The sequence below is a fragment of the Sorex fumeus genome, unplaced genomic scaffold (assembly GCF_029834395.1).
Source record: "Sorex fumeus unplaced genomic scaffold, SorFum_2.1 ptg000083l, whole genome shotgun sequence".
Lineage (NCBI taxonomy): Eukaryota > Metazoa > Chordata > Mammalia > Eulipotyphla > Soricidae > Sorex > Sorex fumeus.
In genome coordinates, this window is record NW_026606140.1 from 9635251 (window position 1) to 9659854 (window position 24604).

Here is a 24604-nt window from a genome sequence, read left to right on the forward strand (position 1 = left end):
TCTTCCGAGCTCTCTGAGGCTCCTTCATGAACCCTCAAGTCAGCTGCTCAATCGGAAGGCCGCAGCATCACCCATTTTTTGGTGTGATTTGTGAAGAAAAGGTGGCGGGTTGCTTGTGGCACGGCCTGTCCCAAGTAGCGGAAATAGTCCCCATTGGAGGAAGGACAGCTGACCCATGTCACACGGAGAGAAGTTTCTCTGTTTTGGCTTAGGGCCCCTCCCGGGGGTGCTCAGGGGTCACTCCTGGCACAGCTGCTGGGTCATAATGGGGTGCTGGGGTGGAACGCAGGTCGGCCACTCACGGCAGGCTCCCCCTCTGTAGTCATCAACTTACTTATTAACCTCAGCCAAAGAGGAAATTGAGCTGATGTGGGATGATCGCAGGGCCCTGAGGTCAGAGAATCAATTGCTGGCGAAGGAGAAGCTCTCTCTGACGCCAGAGAGTGGGTCGTTTCTATTGAAGCTCACAGAAGCGGAGGCCAAAATCTCTTCGCTGCGGGAAGACCAGAGGAAGCTCTGGCTGATGAACCAAGAAATTCGCTTAGACAAAGAGAAGATCATTGAGGCCAGGTGGACCACGGAGAAGCTCTGGCAGCAGGAGCGGCTCGGCCAAGAAGCCCTCGAGGCGGAGAAAGAGAAAGTGCTCAAGCAGGGCAGGGCGGTGCAGGAGGAACTCAAGGAGGTCTGTGCGGAGAAGGACGCGCTGCAGGTCGCCAAGGTGGGGCTGCTGGCCCTGGTGGACGAGCTGCAGATGAGCAAGAGCGGCCTGGTGGCCAAGCGTAAGAAGGGCCTGGAGGAGAGGGGCCAGCTGGAGGAGCATGTCAAGAAGCTGGTTCCGGAGAACCTATCCCTGGCCAAGGACAAGGACAACATCATCCAGAAGCTGCACTGCTCTTACGAGGAGCTGGCTCGGGATCAGAAGTCACTGGTGCAAGAGATCGAGGAGCTCACGGCCGAGAAGTCGGCCGTGGAGAAGCAGTCGGGCCTCGACAGCCTGTGCGTGGCCCTGAAGCTGGAGCGTGACGGCCTGGCCCAGAGCAACAAGGAGCTAGAGCTGGAGCAAGACCTGCTGAGCCAGGAGCAGGAGAAGCTGGGCGCCAGCCTGGAGGCGGCGCTGCAGGTGAAGGAGCTGCTGGGCGCCAAGGCCAGCTGCCTGCGCACGCAGCTGGACGAGGCCACAAGGCCGTGCACAAGGCCAAGCTGAAGGCGCTGCAGACGCAGGCGGCCAACGCCCACCTGGCGCAGCTGCTGGAGCAGATCAAGACCAGCCGGGAGAACTCCGACTCGGAGTGCCTGCAACTTCTGCATGAGGAGGAGACGCTGAGCCTGGCCGAGCGGCAGCTGGCGGCCGAGAAGAAGGAGCTCCTCGGCGAGAAGGACCTCCTGGCCCAGAAGCTCGGCCGCTGCTCCGAGGAGGCGTTGCGCGTGGAGTCGGCCCTGCGTGAGCCGCTGAACAGCCTGGGTTCCGAGAAGGAGCTGCTGGGTCAGAAGGCCACGAAGCTCCAGCAGCAGCTGGACTGGTTGCTGAAAGACCAGGCACTGCTGGAGGCTCAGCGGACCGAGCTGCTGGCCGAGCGGGAGGCGTCCCTGCAGGCCCTGGGCGAGCTGCAGCAGAAGCACGAGGAGGAGGCGTCCAAACGCCCGGGTGGCCGTCCAAGAGAAGAGGAAGCTCTCGGTGAGCTAGACGTGCTGCAGCGGGAGCTCCAGGAGCAGCACCAGGAGAACCAGGGGCTGGCGGCCAGCCAGGGCGCCCTCGAGGCAGCGCTGCAGGAGGCCCGGGACGAGGCCCGCAGCCTGGAGAAGACACACGCCAGTGTGCTGCAGGCCAAGAAGGCGCTCGACGCCGAGTGGCAGGAGGAGTGCCGGCGGCTGGCGGAGGACAGGCTCGCGGCACTGCAGGCCCTGGTGCAGGAGCGGGAGGCCCGCGCCAAGGAGAACCAGGAGGCCACCCACGAGGCCAGCCAGCTGCAGGGCCGCCTGAGACTGCTGGAGCAGGAAGCGGAGGAGCTGCAGGCGCGCGCACAGGGGCTGCAGGCCGAGCGCCTGGACCTGCTGGAGTTTGAGAAGGTGCAGTCAGAACAGAAGGTGGCCGAGATCCTGGGGGAGAAGGAACTGCTGAGCGCCGACGCCGCCCGGCTGGCCACCGACATCGAGGCCCTCAAGGGCGACTTTGCGGCCCTGTCCAAGTCCAAGCTGGAGCTGAAGGGCCTGCACAGCTGCCTCGCCGAGATCCTGGCCGACCTGCAGCGCAAGCACGAGGCGGGCCTGTCCGAGCGGGCCCAGGCCGAGCAAGAGGGAGCTGCAGCAAGAGAGGGCCGAGCTCCTGCAAGAGAAGGAGCAGCTGGCCGACAGTTACTTCCTCCTCCAGAAGGAGGTCAGTCGGCTGGCCCAGACCAGCAGCCACGTCTCGGCCTACCTCCTGGAGGCCAATAAGGAGAACCACGTGCTGAGGGAGGACAAGAGCAATCTCGCGTTTCAGATCAGAGAGCTTGAGAAGCTGCAGTCATTCACGGTAAAGTGGAGCAGGCCCGACCCCCGTAGGCCCGGGGTACCCCCTTTTAGTGGTTAAGAGGATTGCTCTTTGTCGGCACGAGGAGCGGTGGATCCCCACGGAACCCGTCGCAAGTGTGTCACGGGCTGTTTGCTGCGGGCGCGGGGACAGCTCGTCACCACGTGCCTGGTGACCTCTAGGACAAGGCATAAGCTGTGAATAAAACCGAAAAAGGACAGTATGTTCATTTCCGCGGGGAGTTCTCGTGGAAGATTGCACTGTGGCTCTTCAAGACGTAAGGGAAGGCATGAGAGAGGCACTAAGTTGTAAAGCAAAGCAGTGTCTTCCGGGGGGACTTTGAGCGGTTGCCCTGAGTCTGCTGACTTGGGATTCGGGGGTGCCCTGTGCCACCTGCGGGTGCCCGGTGCAGGGCAGCCTGGACTCGGAGGTGCCCTGTGCGCCTGTATGGTTCCCAGTGCAGTGCAGCCTGGACTCCGGGGTGCCCTTTGTCACCTGCAGAGTGCCTGGTACACGGCAGCTTGGACTCGAGGGTGCCTGGTGCAGGGCAAGTGTTCTCTCTTCCCACCTCACTCACGGTTTACATTTCTCCCACTCCCACACCTGTGCTCACGGCTCACATCTCCTCTCCTTCCCCCTCCCCACCCCCCACGCTCTCCACCCAGGCCTGCTTAGCTGTCCGCTCATGTCATTTTTATTCTGTGTGAGGAATGGAGGCTCTTGGGAACCCTGGGCTGTGTCGGGGTGTCAGTCTTGCTGATGAGCGGCTCAGACGCAAGTCGCCGCAGGATGACCGGCGGCCAGCAGGGGCCGGAGCCGCTGTGGCAGGTGTGTGTGGTTTGTGGGTCGTTTTGCGCAGTGCCGTGCCACTGTTGCCAACCCCTCCCTGGCCCCCCAGCGTGGCTCAACGAGGTTTCTCTCTCCAGGCTGTGCAGATGGCGCAAGAGTCCAGGCAGATCATGGAGCAAATGACCAAAGAGAAGATGGAGACATGAACACCAATGCGAAGTTGCAGAGTGAGGTGGGTGATGGTGGTGACCAGGGCTGTGTAGGCCCGGCCTCAGCCTTGAGAGAAACCATAACCTGGGCCAGAGCGATAGCACTGCAGGGAGGGCGTTTGACTTACACACGGGAGACCCAGGTTCAATCCCCGGCATCCCCTATGATCCCCTGAGCACCGCCAGGATTAATTACTTGAGTGCCGAGCTAGGAGGCATCCCTGTGCATTGCTGGGTGTGACCCAAAAAGAAAAAAAAAGAAAAACCATATCCTTAGTCACTCAGCGAATACACTCAGGGCTTGGGAGGGGCATTCTTCATTCTGAGCCCTCTTTGTCTCTGTCCTGAGCCTCTAGTGTCCGTTCTTTTTCGATCTTTTAAGCCACCACCAACAGTGCTCAGGGTCTGCTTCCTACAGACGGGGCTTCCTGCACGGGTGCGCTGCAGGATGCCCGCTGAGCCGCGTGATTCTGGCCCTTTGCTATTCAAACTTACGTCTTCACGTCTGATTTGTGTCCCCATCCATGCTACTGGAAAACAGAAGCATTTCACCAAGTTTCTTTTCTCTTGGTCTCTAAGTTGGATACCTTAAAGAAAACAACTTGAGGAATGTGAAAGAGCTGAACAAATCGAAAGAGCTTCTGACTGTAGAGAATCAAAAGACGGAAGAATTCAAGAAAGAAATGTAAGTTTCTGTCCTATGAGAGAAATTGCTTAATTAAATCACTTCAATTTGGACCGGAGCCATAGTCCAGTCGGTAGGGCATTTGCCTTGCAAGTGGCTGACTCAGGTTCAATCCCTGTCATCCCATATGGTGCCCCAAGCACCCCAGGATGGATTCCTGATTGTAGAGCCTGGGGTAACCCCTGTGCATCGCTGAGTTTGACCCAAAAAAAAGAAAAAAAAGCACTTTATTTTAGGCAGCAAAAGTGAAAGCAATTGCTGGGGTGTTTTGTTTGGTTTTTTTTGGGTGGGGGGGAACACACCCAGTAGTGCTCAGGGACCATTCCTGGCCGGCTCGGGGACCATATGGAGTGCCAGGGATCCAACGCGCGTTTGCAGCCTGCAAGGCAAGCACCCTGCCTGCTCTACTGCCACTCCAGCTCCAATGCTAGTTTTTAAAAATATATATGGGAGGTTCCTAAAGTGGAATGGACAGTTCCCATCCCCCCACACCTGTGTGGGCGCTGGCAGTCTTCCCCGTGGGCGTTCAGGAGCAGAGCTCCGTGGGAAGCAGAGACAGGAATGTGGCTGAGGGGATGACTGGTGGCCTTGGGGACCCAAAGATCCTTCTGGAACTGCAAGTGGATCGGGAGTCACTGTGTGGCTTCCACGGGAGACTGAGCAGTCTCCCCAAAGCTGGCACCGCCTGCAACCAGGTTTGGCTGGTGACCATTTGCTAAGTGAAAGCTGCTCATTTGTTAGAAGATGGAGATAGGGAGAGAGAAAGGGAGGGAGGGAGATTTTTCATCCATAATTAAAATTAAATCTCACAGCTCCTAAATGACTAATTAGCTCAGGCCTGAAATACCTCCCCCCCCATCACTAAATAAATAGCTCTGAAACATGCCTCATTTAATCATTGAGAGCATTTTGATGTGGATTTGACCCCCTAAATCTTCATGGGGTCACCCTAGTGTGCAAAGTATGGGGGATGGGAATTAACAAATCAAGAGAACTGAAAGGTGCCGAACGAATGCCACCACCCATTAGACACTGCAGGTTAAAAATCGTTGTGTTCAGGCATGACAGATGGATCCAGACCTCGGTGACTGGATTGGCACACAGTCAGCGTGACAGCTCACATGGGGTTCAGTCAACACAGACAGTCTCACCGTCACCACAACCTTTTATGGCATAAACCAGAAATGCAACCCTCAGATGAAGTATTTGTAACATCCTTGTAAGAACAGTAGTTTGGGAGGAGTGGGGCCAAGACATACTACGGTGAGTAAGGCACTTGCCTTGCGTGCTGCCACCCTGGGCCTGACCCCTAGCACAGCTGTGTGTATGCCACTCCCACCCCCAATAGTTTAGGGTGTGTATTTTGAAATAATTAATAATGGGAGGCTGTTTGAATTTATTTACACTGTTCACATTGGATCTGTGTGCCATGGCCTTGCAGGGTCTCTCTTTTTAAATCATTGTTTTATTTTACTTTTTTTTGGGGGGGGGGGTGGCTACACTTGGTTGTGCTCAGGGCTTAGTCCAAGGCAAGCTCTGCGCTCAGGTTTCACTCCTGGTGGGGTTGGGGGGGGGTACTCTCTGGTGCCGGGGATGGAACCCAGGTCTGCTGTGTGCAAGGCCAATGCCCTCCCCGCTGTGCTCTGACCAAGGCTCCTGGAGGTACTTTTCCCGACTCCACCCTGGCACCCACCTGCTGGGGAGTGAGCTGACTGCCTTTCCTTCAGGCGTTTCACCTGAGTCAGGCGCAGTCTGGCCAGTGGACAGACAGTGGCAAAAAGGACAGTTTATTTTTGCCGAAAGAAAAAAAAATTCTCCTAGGGGTGCAGAATATCCCCATTTTCAGCATGGAGCGTTCCTGAGCTCCACAGACCCAGACAGACCCAGCGCCAGCCCCCGCCACGGCCCCTCTCGAGCAGTAGGAATACTCTCAAGGCGGGGCGCACGAGTGAAGGGTGTCACTCGCTTAAAAAGGCGTCACGCTGTGGGCCATGTGGGACTCAGCAGCCCAACCCTGCCTGCTCATATGATGGATGCTATCAGGCATGTGACCGCATCGGTTTCTGCTGGCCGGGCTGCCTATTTCCATGGTAATGCTGGCTGCACTGTCCTTGCAGAGAAATCTACTCGGTTGCTTAAGGATTGTTTTACCTAGGCCGCAAAGCTACGAGGCCAGGGCTACCGTCTCCCTTTTTCTTTTTAAGTTAAGAAATACTCAAATTTGGGGCTGGAGCGATAGTACAGTACAGGGGAAAGTGTGTGCCATGCACGCGGCCAACCCGGGTTCCATCCTTGCACCCCACATGGTCCCCCAAGCATCATGGGGAGTGACCCCTGAGTGCAGAGCCAGGAGGAGTAAGCCTGGTGCATCACCTGGAGTGTCCCTCAAGAAAAAGAACAAACTAACCCTCAGATTCACTCCTCTTTAAAGTTCCCCACCCCCTCCCCAAGACCCTGAGCTGCAGAAACAACCTTCACCCCTTCACCCCATTGGCCTTGCCGTGGGGCCCCAGGACATGTGTTTGACACAAATGGGCTTTATTTATTGGAAAAGAGCCTCTTGTATGCAGCAATGGGGGAAGTGCGAGAAATTCCTGAGTTTGTTCCCGGCACCTTGGGGTCAGGGAACATGGACCATGGGGGTGGAAGGACCGATAACCCCACCCCCGCCCCATGTGGTTTGCTGTCTGGCATTGCAATCTACAAATTCATCTGCTCTTGAAACAGCCCCTGTGCTAAAACACTGCCAAGCAAAGCCTTTGGACAATTGTACTGGAAGAGCAGAGGAGAGGAGAGTCAGCACAAAGGATACCTAAGACGGGAATAAAAATCTAAACGTGGGGCAGAACCCATGGCACTTCGGGTAGGGCCCAGCCTTGCCTGAGGCTGACCTGGGCTCAATCCCCGGCATCCCATGTGGTTCCTAAGCACTGGCAGGAGTAATCCCTGAGCACAACTAGGTAGGACTCATAAACAGAAACAAAAAAAATTTATAAATCAAACATTATTTAGTAATACAGACTTTTGAACCCAGTGGCAGCAGTAGAATCTGCAGTCTTATTACTTCAGTAAGAAGACCCTACGACCAACCAGAAAAGTGACAACCAAAAATTCTGCAGTGACCAGATCTGGAAAGGGAAGAAAATAACCACTTTTCTGTACACAAATTTTTCTTTCTTTTTTTTTTTTAATGACATGCTAGGGGCTGGAATGACAGTACAACGTACACCGGCTAGGGCGTTTGCATATTCAATCCCCAGCATCCCATATGGTCCCCCATGCACCACCAGGAGTAATTCCTAAGTGCAGAGCCAGACGTATCCCCTGAGCTTCGCCGGGTGTGACCCAAAAAGCCAAAAATAAAATAAAATAAAAAATGAGTAACATGCTAGTATTATTTTCTGCATTTACTGTTATGACTAAGGAGAACAAAATCTTGAACCAGAGTACCAGGAGAAAAAGACATAGTTCCACAGGATGGAAAACATCTTGAACTGAGGTGGAGCAGAGAAGCCCAGAATTTGAACTTCCTGCAGAAATGCAAACGAAAGTCAGAATGAAAAGGACAAATAGGGGAGCTGCAGGATAGCACAGCAGGCAGGGAACTTGCCTTGTTTGAGGCCAACCCAGGGTCGATCCCTGATCCCAGGTGGACCCTCCCCCCCGCCAGGAGTGATCCTTGAGCACAACGCCAGGAGTAAGCCCCTCACATCACCAGGTGTGGCCCTAAAACAAAAGAAAAGATAAAGGCAGATGGGCCTAAGCATATCTGAGCTTTGCTCTGAAGTCTGGGGCCACAGGGAGCACAGGCTTTGCAGAAGCAGAGTTCCCTCCCTCCACCCAGCCCCCAGCAAGGAGCCAGGAGTATCCCCAAGGCCAGCCCACTGCCAGGCTGCCGAAGATGGAGGACACAAGGAAGGGAAATGTGTTTCCCATGAAATCTACTGTGCTGTAATTCCCTGTGACACAGCGCACCCCCCACCCCACCCCCACCGTCAGTTCTGGTTGCGGGGAGACCCCCTCCTCTGTACTCTTGAGTGGCAATTGTCGGGGTCTGCTGCGCGTCCATGGTTGCCGCCCGTCTCAGCTCCTTCCATACGCTCATCCTCCCAGCCCCCCAGAGCTGGCCCAAATGGTCGGTTCATCCCTGGTGCTATTTTCAGGAGACAGCTCCCAAGTTGGGGGCACACAGACACCAGAGTCCCATCCTCCCCGTGCTCCCCACAGTGCACATCCCCCCAGAATCATGATTGGTGCCCTGGCTTGAGGAGGCAACCATCCGTCAGAAGGCGAAGCAGTTTTTTGTTTCATTTAGGTTTTGTTTTTTAAGACACTCGTCTTGGCATGCAACTTAGTGTTGGAGCGGTAGCACAGCGGAGTAGGGCGTTTGCCTTGCACGCGGCCGACCCGGATTCGATTCCCAGCATCCCATATGGTCTCCTGAGCAGCACCAGGAGTAATTCCTGAGAGCAGAGCCAGGAGTAACCCCTGTACATCACCGGGCCTGACCCCCGGCAAAAATAAATACATAAATAAATTTTAAAAAGTAAATGGCCAATTTAACCACTTGTCCATTTCCTTCTGCTGTCTCATCGCCTCTGCTCCCTGCCCCCCACCCACACCCCGATGTCCCAGGAATGTTTATGCAGCCATCCATGGAAAGTCACTCTTTCAGGGGCCAGGGAAGTTCTAAAACTGGTACTATCTCGTCTTGTACACAGCTGAGCTGGGTTCAATCCCTGGCACCCCATGTGGTACCGTGAGCCCAGAGCCAGGGTAAATCCTGAGCATGGCCAGGTGTGCACCCATCCACTCCGAAGAAAAAAAACTTTCAGTGAATCTAAGGAACAAATGATGACTTTATTTTTTTTGTGTGTGTGCGATTAAAAAAATTTAAAACGTGGTCTCAAATATTGAACTGTTTATTCTTATTCATGGCAAATTGTGTCTGATTTAGAAATCTGAAGACGACTCTATTGTAGCTAATCCCAGGATCTTAATTGCCAGGTAGAGATTGTAAAGGATTCAGATGTAGGTCTGAGTGTGATGGTAGATAAAGTGCTAAAGGAAATTGCTCTGCTCTCAGGTTGAAAGCCTAGGAAGGGTCTAGGTCCAGTTTCCCTGGGTTCATACAGAAACCGCTGCCTGCCCCCAAGGGCCTTGGTGGCGTGCAGTCCTGATGGCGGAGGCTCTCTCCATCCTGGGCTCCCACACGGAGGCGCAGAACTGCTGCCTCTGAGTGAAGAAGTCGGCTACACTCACCCAGCCCCTGGGTTTGCTGCGGGTTTTCCCCAGACTGTTGTTATCTCCAGCTTAGCTGCATGCAATGTGTGCCAAAGGTGTGTCTCTGCACTTTGTGAAAGTCAGCGTTTCTCTTGGGAGCTTGTCTCCAAGTTAGGTTTTCAGACAGGTTGACAACAGGTCCAGCTGCGGAAGGCAGGGCCAGTTCTGGCCTGCTCCGACCACTGCTACAGCCCAGAGCTGACGGCGGTGGGGGGAAGTCCTGTTCTGTGTTCCCCACTTCCCTGATGGCCAAGGACAGATACCAGAACCAGAATGTCAGGCGCGGCCTTTGTTCAGAAACTCTGCGGGGCCAGGAGGCAGTCTCCACGGTCCTGAGCTCACTGTGGGTGCTGATGTCTGGTTGTCTCCGCGCTCGCACGCTGCCGTGCTCACCTCACCCTCTCTTTTCCCTCCCACTCCTGCTTCCTTTGCTTTCTCTGTGTGTCTTTGATGGTAAGACTAAAGAAAGTCTATCCACGTTATAATAAATAAATTTCATATATATTTTTTAGTAAACCAAGTCGTTGTATATATATTTTTTGGCTGCCTTCGTCCCTCTGTGTCTTGCTTTTGTTTCGCAAAATACTCTCGACAACACACATAACACACATTCACACACACACACACACACAAGCACGCACCCTTTAAGATCAAGCCACAGCCAAGAACTTCAGTGGCAATTTAGTTCTCCTGGCTGTATTTGCATTTCTCTTCCTGTTTCTAATATTTGGTTCTTGTTATTTGCATTTTTAAAGGTTGCCCAGTAACACTTTAAGGTATTTGCATCATGACTGCGATTTATTTCTTATGTAAGTCATAAGGAAAGAATCTGGATAGTGTGATCCCTTGGGAAAGGTTTCTGGCCCCGGAGACCTCCCTTCCGGCTCTCCTCCCTCTGCTGTTGCTCATGACACCAAATCTAAAGCGTGTGGCTTTAAAGGGGCCCATGTTTTTGTGACTCGGGCATCGGTAAAGAGGCCCGATGTCCTCTAGCCACTTGTGGCTTGCACTGTAGAAGTCAGAGCTGAGAAGAAACCAAAGGAATTAGCCGTGAGGACTGGTCAGTGGGAGCAGCTGCCGGGGTCTGTTTGGCTGTGTCCATGTAGGGGTCGCCACACATGCCCTGTCATGGACATCCTGCCGGGGGATTGTGCAATGTTCCAGGCTTGTGTCAGGAACACTCCAAGGAAGCTGCCCTCTCCTCCTGCCTCAGAGCTCATGGCTCAGGCAAGTTGGATAGTCCTGACCAAAGAATGGGGATCTGGGACTGGAGTGACATTCCAGTGTGGAGAGCAGTTGCCTTGCACACGGCCAACTTGGGTTCGATCCTCGGCATCACATATGCTCCCCCTGAGTACTGCCAGGAATAATTCCTGAGTGCAGAACCAGGAGGAACCCCTGAGATCTCCTGGTATAACCCCACCCCCCACAAAAAATTGGAATCTGCTCATCTTCCTTAAACCCCTTCACTTTGAATAAACATTCAAAATCAGATTTTCTAAGTGAGTGTTAGATTTAGAGCCTGGAACTCTTAAAATAATCTTATGGTGGGATCAGTTACCAAATAAGTTTGTTTTGCTTTGCTTTGGGAACGCAGTGCTCTGCAGTCATCCTCGCCTCCAGAGACCATGCAGTGGTGGGGACCAACCCAGCTCTCCTGTCTGTGAAGTGTAGACCCCAGCCCAGCCCCCAAACACATGCCATAGGAAAAGTCAAGATTCCTGAACCACGGGGTTGCATCAGAGATTTCCTTTCCTCTAAAACCCTCTTATTTCCAACTAAACAAGATCCTATTTCCTAGCGAGGTGTTACTCATGTAATAGCTTAACTGCACCACCCTTTCTGGTGTACGTCCAGCCCTTGGGGTTGAATTCAAGAGATCTCTGTTAGTCTCAGATTCTTTTCTTACTACTTAATGATCTGGAGTGTAAGTGTGAGCCACACACTGAGATAAATACACACTTCTCTTTTCATCTCTGTGAGAATTTCAGTTTGCCGTAAACCCATGAGAATTCTGTAATGTGTGTGCGGATATCTTGGATCTCACTAACCAGACATACATTCTGCTATTTCTAACGTGGGCCTCAGTCTCTGATTCCTCCTGTCAGTTTTTGGAGGTATCCGACCCTCGGAACATGCTCCTCGTTCACCCACTCACCCGGGGACCAGGGAGACTCGGCTTGTTGCTGTAAGTTACGCCTCCTTCACTGTGTCACCTGCCCGCATCACTGGTGCTATGGCCCAGTGCATGTGATCTAAACATGCATGACCCAGTGCCGCAAGGTGGATGGAGGGAGTTCCCATTGGCCCTCCCGACTTCTCCCAGGGCTGCACATCCCCTCCGTCCCCAAGGCACACAGATTTGAACCAGTGAGTAGGACACGAACATCCACAGCTGTCCTAGACCCCAGACTTTAATGAGATCCCCCACTTCACACGCACCTCTGTCTCTCTCCAAATATGCATCCCAGGAGCCACACTTCTGTCCCCTCTCATGTCCCTTCCAGGCTGTGGCATTGCCCAGTCTTGACTGGCCGTCCATCCCCGCCCTGTGTTCCCCCACACATATCCTTTTGTGGTGTAAATGCTCACACACACACACACACATAGCCACACACGCACCCATTGGGCTGTATCTGTTATGTCTTCGCTCCTTCCCTGTCTTGCGGCCCTCTCTCCCCAGGCCAGGTCCTCCTCCTCCTCCTGTGCAAGCCAGCCCGGAGGAGAGTCTGGCCGTGGGTATGAGGCCACACGCTCCGTGTGCCCCAAGCTCTCATCCTCTACCGGAAACCCATGTTCATCTTTCTGTTCTGGCCTTTTGCGAATTGCCATTTTGTTTAAGAGCAACTCATTTTGGTCCTCTCCAGAGTCTGGATGAAAATCATTCTCTGTTGGATTAGTCGGAACAATCTTTGCCCCTGTTCTGGCTCAGAAAGGTTTCAAAAACAAAATCTCCGAACTTGCTGAAAGTTACTGAAATGAATGTGAACCAATGGATACTCCCAGCACAAAGCCTCTCTGCATGACATTCATAAATTGCTTTGCATGCGTGTGTGTTTTAATTGTTGTCATAGCTTGGTAATTTATTCAAGATATTGCACTTCAACCTGGGATTAGCTGTTTAAAAGAATTCTTTTTGGGGGGAGTGGGGTGTGGGTTCAACAAGTCCTTTTTTTTTCTCTTTCTGTTCTCCATCTCCCAAAGTTATTAACTTGTTTCTTTAAATTCAAATGGACACAACGATACGCAGGTTCTGGCATGTACACATAGGCAAACTTTTTCTCCCTCACAGTAAGTAAAATTTCACTAAACTTCTGCAAGCATCAAAGCCTCGGCCCCTCCCCCTGCAACAGTCCTGGGAGCCGTTGAGCCTACATTCTAGGGCAGTTGTGCACTGGACTCTCTCTGGCTTGATTTCTGGCATTTTGAACTCTTTGGTCTTTTAGAGAATCCGAGTTCATAAGAGACTCCGATGAAGAGAAAGCTTCCCTGCAGAAATCCATCAGTATTACGAGTGCTTTGCTCACGGAGAAGGACGCAGAGATGGAGAAGCTGAGAAATGAGGTCGAGTCCCGGCCCCGCCCACTTGGACCCGAGCCACGCCCATCTCCGCCCGGGCCACGCCTACATGGGCCGGGCCACGCCCATCTCTCTGAACCACGCCTACATTGGCCTGAGCCACACGCACCCCTAGGGCCCTGGGTGGAATAGTCGGGGCTGGGCGGAACCAAGAGGTGGAACCCCAGACCCGAAAGAGGCACGGGGTCCCCGACCGCTTTCGGCTTCCGGCGGAGGCGTGACGTCACGATGTTCACGTGACCCACGCGTCACGTGGCGGCGGGGCTGGGCGGTGCCGAGGCCGCACCTGTCCTCTGCGCGGGAGAACCTGGACTCCTGGGCGAGTGTGCGGGCAGCAAGGTGAGGGTCGGGGCGGGCGGCGGCCTCTGGAGCTTGGGGCGCCCCCCCAGTGCAGCCCCGATAGAGGGGGCGTTGCGCTCCCCGCCCCTGCGGCTCGGCCCTGGGAGAGAAAACGGGGGCAACTCGAATCCGTCTCGGCAGGACGATCGCAACCCAGCGTCCAGGCACTCCCCGCTGTCCCCGTGTGCGGGGTGTCGCCGCATGCGACCCTGGAACAACTTTTCCAGATGCCTGTTCCTCCACGGTTTCCTTGGCAGTTCACCTACGGGGTTCATGACCCCAGTCTGACCTCAGGACACTGCATACACACTCTTTGTGGAGGACAGTGATTGTGCTTCCGTGGCCAGTAGCACCCCTTGCCCTGATGCTGTTTTTCTTCAGGCCACGGAATATGAGTGTGGCCAGCTATTGCTAACTGCAAGCTTTGTTTGTCCAGAGTTTGCAAATGACTGTTGTTTGCTGTTGGCCGTTATTGAAATTCCTTTTACTCAAAGAACGGGATGCTTCTCCCTCCCGCAGGCAGTAGTTTGGGATGAGTATCTCACAGGACCATTTGGCTTGATTGCACAGTACTCACTTCTAAAGCTAAAAGGGTTTTGGCTATTATTATTTTTTTTTGAAACTGTCATTCTGGACTCTAGCAAGAGTAATATGGTGTTCCACTTCTGGAGTAACTGGTGTGCAGAGCTGTCTGGTTTTTAGAGAATCACTGACGCTGTTATGAGTGGTAAATGTTTTATCTTCTGTGGACCTTTTGTTTATTTATTTGAAGTAAAAAAAAAAACATTTTATTTGGTGACTTTCGGCTGGAGCGATAGCACAGTGGTAGGGCGTTTGCCTTGCACGCAGCCAACATGGCCGACCTGAGTTCGATTCCTCCGCCCCTCTCGGAGAGCCCGGCAAGCTAGGGAGAGTATCTCACCCGCACGGGATATGCCAAACACAGTAACAACTAAGTCTCCAATGGAGACGTTACTGGGCCCGCTTGAGCAAATCGATGATCAACGGGAGGGCCTTTACTTTACTTTACTCTACTTGGTGACTTTTAGGAAGAGGACGAGCGGAGAGAGAGTAACATTTCAAGAGAGACTGTGGGCTTCTCCAAAGGCAGAGAGAGCCCCTACACACATCCCAACATTAGATAGGAAAGCACAAAAGTCCCCATCTCAAGGAGAGCTGCGGGCACCGCATTTGCTCGGCTACATGGGCACAAGTAGCTCAGGGGCTCGGGCAGCATAGGAGTCTTCAGTGGACCTTTCAAGGGTGGCTGTGCACCCCCCTCTTCTCCTTGACGGAGCGGCATGTCTTCTAATTGTTACTTAATGTGGCTCAAAGTTTTTCAGACACAGGATTGGTTACTTCAGCCTGAATTTATAAACCTGGCTTTGGGGAATCTAAATTTTTATACTAAAGTGGTTTTTTATTTTATTTGGGGGCTCATGCCAGGCAGTGCTCAGGCTTCGCACTCAGGATCACTCCTGGCAGTGCTCAGTCGTATGGGGTGCTGGGGATAGAACCCCGGGTCAGCTGAATGCAAAGCAAGCACCTTCCCCACTCTACTTTCTCCCTGGCCCCGGGTCTCCTGAGCACTGCCCCAGGGCACCTCCTGGTGGTGATTCTTAGCAGTTCGATGATGCTTGGTGCTGTGGTGGCAGGGATATCCCAAGCCACTCCAGTGGCCTCTCTTGGGATGCACATGGCAATGCTTGAGACCCTTGTGGTGCCAGGGGGCGAAGTTGGCAATCATGTGTCAGGCATGTACCTTAACCCCTGCACTCTCTGACTCAACACTAATGTATACTGTGCTTTGAAGTGGGAGTGTTACAACACCTGAGTTTTTGTTGTTGGTCTGTTTTGTTTGGGACAACCCTGGCAGTGCTCAGGCTTACCCCTGACTCTGCACTCACGATTGACTCTTGGTGGTGTTTGGGGACGGTGTGGGAGGCCAGCAGTCCAACCCAGGTTGGCTGCCTGCAGTGATGCCCAAGTTTGGGTCGGCTGGTAAGTTTTAGGGGTTCTGTTCACCATTTGTATGTGTGCTTTCCTAGGAACATGAGGTGGAGAAAATGTTCACACTCAAAGGAAGCCTCTTGCCAGCAGCCGATGTCAAGAATATCATTTTTTTCGTCAGACCCCGGCTAGAACTGATGGATATAGTGGCTGAAAATGTGCTTAGGTATCTCAGAGCTGATGCTGGGTCCATACGGAATCATTCCTCTAGTGGTTTTAGTGCTCATCAGGATACCTTTGCTTGCCAGCGCTTTAGGAAGTGGATCTTTGGACAGATGTGAGAGTGTGTCGGAGGAGAATGGGGGGTCAGGAGCAGGATACTCTGCAGTCAGCCAAGGATAGATCCTCGGAACCCAGTGTGGTCCCCAAGTCTCCCGGGAGTGACTTCTGAGTGCATAGCCAGGAGTTATCCCTGAGCACCTGCCGGTGTCGCCCAAAAACTATAAATAGAGAATTGGAAACTGTGTATTGGGGCTTGGGGAGGCAGGGCAAACCACATAAACCCCCTCTCTCAGGACAGTAGAAAGCTCTGGCCTGTCTCAGTAGAAGGACCCAAATTTCTTTATAAAAAGAAAAACAGCTAATGGTTCTTTTTCAAGTACTGAATACCATATGCTCAAATTTCATAAGCAAAGTTAGGAGAAGCTGATTAAAATTTAATGCTGCAGCATCTATGGAGGAAGTTCACCAGCCCAGTCTGCATTACATTTGATCGACGTGGCCCCTAAGGACTTAAAAGCATGCGGGGTATTTGCGCAAGATCGGACACAGTGTGGAGCAACCTTTTATTTTCCTAGAGACATCGCTTGATTAAATAGAAACATTTTTCTTCTGCAAGAAACAGATGTCCATTGCAATAACCTTGAGAGGTTTTTTTTTTCCTCTTTTTGGGTGACACCTGGCAATGCACAGGAGTTACTCCTGGCTCTGTACTCAGGAATTACCCCCGGTGGTGCTCACGGGACCATATGGGATGCTGGGACCTAGGAATCCAACCCGGGTCGGCCGCGTGCAAGGCAAACGCCCTACCCGCTGTGCTCTTGCTCTAGCCCCAACCCTGAGAGTTTTCATGTCCCATCAATGGCCCAAGAGAAAGTAACACTGCCCCTTGGCAGAGCACAGGTCAGCGGTTTCCAGAAAAAGCATCAAAATCAAGAGAGCAAGAAAACTAGAATCTTGGGCCGAGTCAGTGGTGGGGGTTAGCTCATAAGTGTCTCTTTAGAACCCACTGTGTGTCAGGCACTGGTGGGGCCCTGGGGAGCAGTCCTCGCCTCGGGGCCTCGGGCTAACGCACGGTCCTTCTCTTGCAGTGAAGACAGACGTGGCCCCACAAGAGATTTTGTTTGTGCCCCGGCGTAGCCTGCTGTGTGAGCAGCGGCTGAAGCACCTGGGCGTCCTGGACTCCTTCATCCACAGGGAGGAGTACAGCCTGGACCTCATTCCCTTCGACGGGGACCTTCTCTCCATGGATTCAGAAGGCGCCTTCAGAGTAAGTTCAGTGTTTGCCCTTGGGACTTGACACTCGTTTCTGCCTCGTTTGTGATGGTGACACTGACAGTGGCATTTCAGTGATTCCTGGAAGCCTCCAGTTTCTTCCTTTTGGGGAGAGATGGGAGTTGGGCCACACCCAGCAGTGCTCAAGGTTTACTCCTGGTTCTGTGCTCAAGGATCACTCCTGCCCATGCTCGGGGACCATATGTGGTGCCGGGGGTAGAACCCAGGTTGGCTGCGTGCAAGACCAGCGCCTTCTGCTGTGCTGTCTCTCGGGCCGCTGCTCCTCTTGCTTATGGAGACCCTCCTGTTTCAACAAATTCACTTAAAATTGTTATTGCCCTTAACTGAATTCTCAAAAATCAGCTGTCCTTAAATGTGTTTATTTCTGGTGTTTTTCTGCTGCTGGTCGATATTTGTCCTTGTGCCCGTCCCACCCTAACTTGACTGGCTGGGGAGGAAGCTTCGAGAGTGGAAGGCAAGGGCCACTCCAGCCAGAAATAGTCAAGTCTGTCACTGCGTTTTTCCAGTTAGCCATTTGTGAGGGATTTTGTTTTCGTGACCCGCCTTTCCCCTTGATTGAGTCTTGGCAAGACCTGAAGACTCTAATCTTACATTCTCATTTTCTAGAAATACAATTGCCTACATTTTTCATTCAAACTCTTGAGGTTCTGCAGTGTGACCTCAGGGCTGGGCGCAGGGTGTGCGGGAAATTCCGTTTCTCCCACACGCCCGTCCTGTTTCCTACTGGTTATTTTCAGCACATATTTGTTTACTTTACTTTGGTTTTTGCTTGGGGCCTCACCTGGTGATGCTCAGGGATTACTCTCAGGGGTCCTCGGGGGTCCATATTTGACTCTTTGATGCCAGGAAAGCACCTTCACACTAAACTATCTATCTGGCCCCCCGGAGTTTTTCTTTTTTAAATGTTGTCTTTTTCTGAAAGGTGGTTTTTTGTTTGCAAATATGATTTTATATGTTTGTTTACTATCTTTATGACAGGGAGCACTTCTGAAAAATTTCTCTTTCAAAGTGTCAGCTTGGTTCTTAGGGGCGCCCAGGTCAGAACTCTGGCTCTTTCTTCTGTGCGGTGAGGTTTCTCCATGCTTAGTCCCTTAAGAGTATCTGTAGACCCAAAAGCATTGATTTATGTGAGTTTTCAACCAGATGCTTTTCCTATGACGTACGCTTCACTGGAAATAGGGAAAATTGGGCATGGCTGGAGTTCTGGCAGGCCGAGTGAGACCCCCCGCCCCAAGTGGGTAACCACCACCTAGAGTGTGCGACCCTCAGCCTCAGCGAGAAAGGAAGGGAAAGGGAAAATAAATACTGGAATGAAGGGGAAGATGCAAGGGGGAAACACATCAGCTTGATAATGTCCTCTAAAAACGGCGTACCAGGGCCAGAGAGATAGTACGGTGGGTAGGGCACTTACCTTGCCCCTGGCAGACCCGGGTTCGTTCCCTGGCACCCCATATGGTCCTCCAAGCCCCGCCTGGTGTGACCCTCAGTGCCAAGCCAGGGAGTTAGCTTGAAACCGTGCATGGCCCCAGCGCTCCTGGTGCCTGTCTGCGCCCTCTGCGCCCTCTGCCACTGGAAGCTTGTGCAGGTGTGTTTGAAAAGCGATCGCATTTGCCTGCGTTCTTGGACATGTGAGTTGATTTGTGGTACTGGTACTGCTGGTCTCAAGACTTGACCTTTTGAGAATGCAGGTGCATCACCAGATTTCCGGGCACCCTTTCCCCTCAGCATGTTGGTCTCAGCAGCACCTTAAGAGAAAGAACCTGGGGCTCGCTTGTGTTCTGGGCTGCTGTCACCCCGCTCCCTGTGGTTTTGCTCACATCTCTGGACTTCGGCCTGTGGAATTCAGAACATTCCTGGGCTCCCCCGATGGTCTCTCCCCACTCCAGTCATGGAGCAGGGAGGGGCTTGCATGCCATGTGTGGTGACAGAACAGGGGCCTGCCCGGCCCTGTGTGGTGACAGGACTCGGGGTTCACCTTCCATGCAAGTCATTGCAGGTCTGGGAGAGGCCTCTCTGCTCCTTCTGTTCCCAGTCAGCAGTGTGGAAGCTTTGAGGAAGCAACTTGGTCACCCCAGCTGAGGGTAGGGGCTGTCGCGGTCACACCCAGGGTCGCTCCTGGCCCTGTGCGGGCGGGGTGAGGCCATCCCAACAGACAGACCCGAGACAGGTCGGAACCAAGGGCCCCACATCCCCCCGTGGATGCTGCATTCACATCTTCTCTCCTACCCTGAGCCATGATGGTCCCCGAGCCCGCATCCCAGCGGGGATAGCCACAGCTCTGCTCACCTGAGCTGCTCGCAGTGACCCTCACACTGGGTATTCTGCTCGAGGGACCCCAGAACATGGGCACTCTGGCGTGTGTCATGTGAGCAGTCAGATTGGGCTCAAGGCGCTGGGGGACTCACCCCGCCCGGGTGGAGTTTGCCAAGGGCCCGGAGCCCTCACCAAGGTCCATCTCTGAGGCTTCCTCATGTGAATATGAGGGACCTTCCAGCCCTCACAGAACGGAGTCTGCTGCTCGTGTCCGATCCCCCGCCCACACACACACAGAGAGCCCTCCCGCAGTCAGCTCCATGGAGTAGAGGATGCCCGTGGTCGGGAGCTGTGTGCAGGGACGGGCTCATCTGTCTATCTGTCTGTTCACTGCCCCTCTGCACCTCAGTCGGCAGCTGAAAGGAAATGCCTGGTGTGACCAGACCTGCCGGGGCTCCCTCAGGGGCTTCGCAGACTCCGGCCCTCAGCTTCCTGTGTTGACTCACGGTTCTGCTGAGCCCTGACCCAGAGTTCAGTACAGCCCTGCTCCCTGCGGGGCCCGTGTCTCTGTCCCACCACTAGACAGGGCTTCAACATTCAGCCATGCGGAGACCATCACTTGTTCTTTTACAAGTCAGTGTGTGGAAATGTCTCTACTTTGTAAAGACAAGCTCAAAAAATACTGTGCATGGTATCGCTCATGCAGGCGGGACTGAGTAAAAATGTGTGTATGTAGTATCAGTGGGTTTAGCGCTGGGCCCTCGCAAACGGACTTGGGGGCTGAACGGCCCTGTGAATTCCACTGCGAAGAGTAGAACTCGGCTGATAATGCAAAGGTTCCCCGCACTGCCAATTACAGCAGAGCAGAACATGCAGGGTAGACATGTGTTGTTAATGTGTGTGTGTGTGTGTGTGTGTGTGTGTGTGTGTGTGACACATCTGGCAATGCTCAGAGCTTACTCCTGGCACTCTAGTAGCCTGGCATTGGTTACTATCGCTCTGGCCTCTGTTAGCACTGTAGCACTGTCCTCCCATCGTTCATTGATTTGCTGGAACAGGCACCAGTAACATCTCTATTCTGAGACTTGTTGTTACTGTTGTTGGCACATCGAATATGCCACAAGGAGCTTACCAGGCTCTGCCGTGCGGGCAGGATACTCTCGGTAGCTTGCCAGGCTCTCTGAGAAGGACGGAGGAATCTAACTTGGGTAGGCTATGTACAAGGTAAACGCCCTACCCGCTGTGCCATCGGCCCCTGTAGTTAACTTTAAAAAAAAATTTTTTTAATAAGGAATTATGGGTGGTGGGGCTATAGCTTAGAGGGCTAGAGCCCCAGCATCACCTGGGGAGCCCCGAGTTCAGGACAGGAGGGACCCACACACCACCAGATATGACCCTAGGGGCTTTGAAAGAGGAATTACAAGGGCTGGAGCAATATACATTGGGAGGGCATTTGCCTTGCACGCAGCTGACCCAGGTTCAATCCCCAGCATCCCATATGGTCCCCAAAGCACCACCAGAATAATTCCTGAGTGCAGAGCCTATCCCTTGAGCCTCGCTGGGTGGGAGTTGTTAGAGGTGTCTCTGTAGTAATACGCCCTTTTTAAAAATGAATGTTTTGTTTGGGTGCTCGGGGCTGGGCAGGGCCGGGCAGGAGCCGGCTTAGCTGTCCGCAGGCAGACACAGTTCCCGCTCTGAACAGTCACCTGGGCCCCTGAGCAGTTCGAAAGAGGCCCCCTAATGCTTTCCTTCCCCTGCATCATCCTCTGTGGTCTGCTCCAATGCAGAGTTTCTGGTTCTTTTCTGAGGACTCTTTGGACATCCTGACCAGGGTGGCTTAGACTCAAGTGTGAGGCTGCACCCCAGACCTGGCGGAGCCATCCTACGGGATCTTTGGGGATGTTATGCTCACTCTGGGCCAGGCTCTCTGGGAGGTCTCCCTCTGCACCCCGCCCCCAGTCTGCACACCTCCACGGTGTTATCTTTTTATTGTTATTTTTTTTCACCCGGAGAGGCACGGGGGTTACTCCTGGCTGTGCACTCAGGATTTACTCCTGGCGGTGCTCAGGGGACCATATGGGATGCCGGGATTTGAACCCAGGTTGGCTGCATGCAAGGCAAATGCCCTCCCCGCTGTACTATCATTCCAGCCCCGACACTAGAAGCTTCAACCTGGGGATCCTTGTTCCTTCAGCTCTTTTGCATGGAAGGGCGGGTGTGAGTCAGAACTGAGTGGCTGTGAGCGTTGGGGGGATTCCATGTCATGTGGGGTGTCCGTGAGTTTTCTGAGGCATGTGGGGTGTCCCCTGGCGGGTTCTGCAGGGCAGCTGAGGCTGGGACCCGGGTTAGGCCAGAGACCGGCCTCACCTCCGGTCACCTTTTCTCAGTCCTCTTTGCCTGCTTGCTCTTCTCTTTGAGCTCTTGCTAACTCTGATTTTTCCCCCTGACACATAAAAATTTTCCCTATCTGGATATTTTGAAGTTGAATGCCAGCATGAGATGGGTGACGGGGCTCGCTGATGACAGTGAATAGATGCCGTTTGCATATGTCCTGTGCCTTCAGGCTGTATATAGTCTTGAACTGTGTCTGCAGCTACTGAAATTTTGTTTGGAACGTTGACTGATTTTTATGTAACTTCCTGATAGAATGTCGTGCGGTGCTGCCCGAGGGGTAAGGGGTCCTCAGAGTCCTAAGGGGGGGAAATGACCCAAATTGAGGTGCTTCCTGTGTGCCAGTGTCCCATCACGCCACACCTCCCAGGGCTGGTGTTTCCCTGTCCAGAAGACGCTGGACAGACGTTAGCCAAAGCTCTAGCAGGGAGGAAGCATTTGTGCTGCGGGATGAAATAGAATTGCCTTCCGAAACCCCAGCTTTGAGTCAAGCTGACGTTTTCAAGACATACAAAACAGACTTTTTCCCCCATTTTTAATACCAGAGCAGATAATCCCCTAAGGTTATTTGCTTCCCTGAGAGATATTTAGCTTACCCTTTCAAGGTTCATTTAGACCAGATCTTGGCGTTAAATCAGAGTTGGGTGCTAACCAGGGTCAGAGTGTTTGCTTATTTGCGGCCTTCTTTGTCTCTTAAGAGGAACCGTAGTTACAGGCCTCCAGAGAAAACAAAACACAAGCACCTGCTTCCTCCAGGCTTGGTTCCACTGTTCTCAAACCCTGGCCACTTGTCTATGCATCGTCCCCAGAGCAGGCGGGGGACAGAGGCAGAGAGGGTCTGAGCAGTCCCTGCATGATGCTCCCCGAGCAGTGCTCCCCATCTTTGTGGCTTCTGTTGAGGTTCTGAAGTGAGTCATCAGGTTCTAGTGACAAATGTCTCATGTACGGCGTGACACAAAGATGGAGTTTGTGCCATCAGTCCCCGGGGTGGGAGGAGGGAGCATCGGGTTTTGGGGGTCAGTGGCAGGAGGATGTGACCCATAGCGTGTCAGCTTTATCTCGGGTGGGGGAAAATGGATCGTTTGGGGAGGAGTGTGCTTGGGGTACAGATTTGCCGCGTTTTTCTGGATTTCTCTCTCTCTCTTTTTTTTTTTATGTAGGAGTACTGCTATTTATCCAGCCACTGATTAGCTGATTGAATTGTGCATGAACTCCACCTTACTTTTTTTTTCATTTTTTTATGATTTTATTTATTGAATCACCGTGAGAGCAGTTACAAAGCTTTCAGGTCTAAGTCTTCGTCATACAATGAAACACCCATACCTTCACCAGTGCCCATTCTCCACCACCAAAAACCCCAGAATACCCCCATCCCACACCCTCCCCCTACGTGTGGGGCAGATGATTTCCAAATTATTCTCTCTCGACTTTGATCACATTCAATATTTTGACACCAGACCCACCATTATTATTTGAGATTTTACCCCAACATTCAGATCTGCTGAAAAGGCAACAGTAGACAGTTTGTTTTCTATTCCTGGTTATGAATAACCTATGATGTTGTGTGGCTGCAGTAGTGGCCGCGTGATTTTGAAATTCCAAATTTGAACACTTCAATCTGGGGGATTTCTGCCCAAACCTGCTGGGTTCCGAGATTTGCTCCTGAGTCTCTGGCATCATGGTCATTAAGCAGCTTGATCAGGAGCCAGAGAGGCCGTTCATGGACGATGACTTGGGGTCTCTTTGGGATGGGGAGGACAGGACTGGCTCCACCCCCATCCTGTGAGGCCCAACAAGTTTTGTCACTGAGGGCCCAAGCCTGGCTGTCCAGTGACCTCTGGAGGATGGCGGCCACCTGGCCGCCAGGGGGAACAGGCCAAGGCATGAAACCATGGGCCCAGCACTGCAGATACCAGACGCATTTCTGCCAAAAGCCACTGGGTTTCGAGATCTGTTTCTGAGTCTCTGGGATCATGGCCATTAAGCAGTTCAATCAGGAACCAGAGAGGCCATGCCTCCAATGATATAGCTGAGCCGGAGGTGGCTTGTGGGTGTATTTCCCACATACCTAACTTTTGGCCGTTTACTTTCTTGGTAAACTTTGCCCCAAGTTTTTGGGGTCTGGCCAAAGGCACAGCAGCAATTTTGGGGTATCTGGAGTCTGAAGGTGCCATCAGGCTGCTTATACACTCGCCTCACAAGTACAGTGTTTTTCATTTGTTTGTTTGTTTGTTTTTAATGTAGGAATACTGCTATTTATTTAGCCACTGATTAGCTGATTGAATTGGGCTTGAACTCCACGTTTTTTTTGTTTTTCATAATTTTATTTATTTATTTTTTCTTCTTATATATATTTATTGAATCACCATGGGAAAAGTTACAAAGCTTTCAGATTTAAGTCTCGGTCATACAATGATCAAACACCTTTCCCTTCATCCTTCACCAGTACTCATTTTTCACCACCAAGAACCCCAATATACCCCAGCTCCCACCCACCCAATGCCTATGAGGCAGATGATTTCTACTTAACTCTTCTCTACATTGATTACATTCATTATTTCAACAAAAGATGCACCATGATTGTTTAGAATTTACCCCCCAACAATCAGAATGGCTGAAAAGGCATTGTGAAATACATTGTTTTCTATATAAAGTTTGGAGTTCCAGGGCTGGAGAGATAGCACAGCAGGTAGGGCGTTTGCCTTTCACGTGGCCAACCCGGGTTCGAGTCCCAGCATCCATAGGGTCCCCTGAGCAATGTCAGGAGTAACTCCTGAGTGCAGAGCCAGGAGTAACCCCTGTGAGTGCAGAGCCAGAAATAACCCTTGTGCATCGCCAGGTGTGACCCAAAAAGCAAAAAAAAAAAGTTTGGAGTTCCTCCCCTCCAAACACAGGTGTGAGGTGCTGCGTTTCGCTGAGCAAGCAGAAGGAAAGCAGAGAGCTCGGGCCCAGTGGTTGATGCAGATTGCTGGACCGGGCCGTCGATCAAGGGAAATTTGGGGATCTCTGGGACCCGTCCTTGGGCCCAGTGCTCTCTGGGCC

At 52.6% G+C, this 24604-nt stretch overlaps 1 pseudogene; it reads left to right on the forward strand.

Moving 5' to 3' along the window:
* LOC130039168 (CAP-Gly domain-containing linker protein 1-like) overlaps window positions 1–24604 on the forward strand; it is a 51777-nt pseudogene that overhangs the window by 7103 nt on the left and 20070 nt on the right.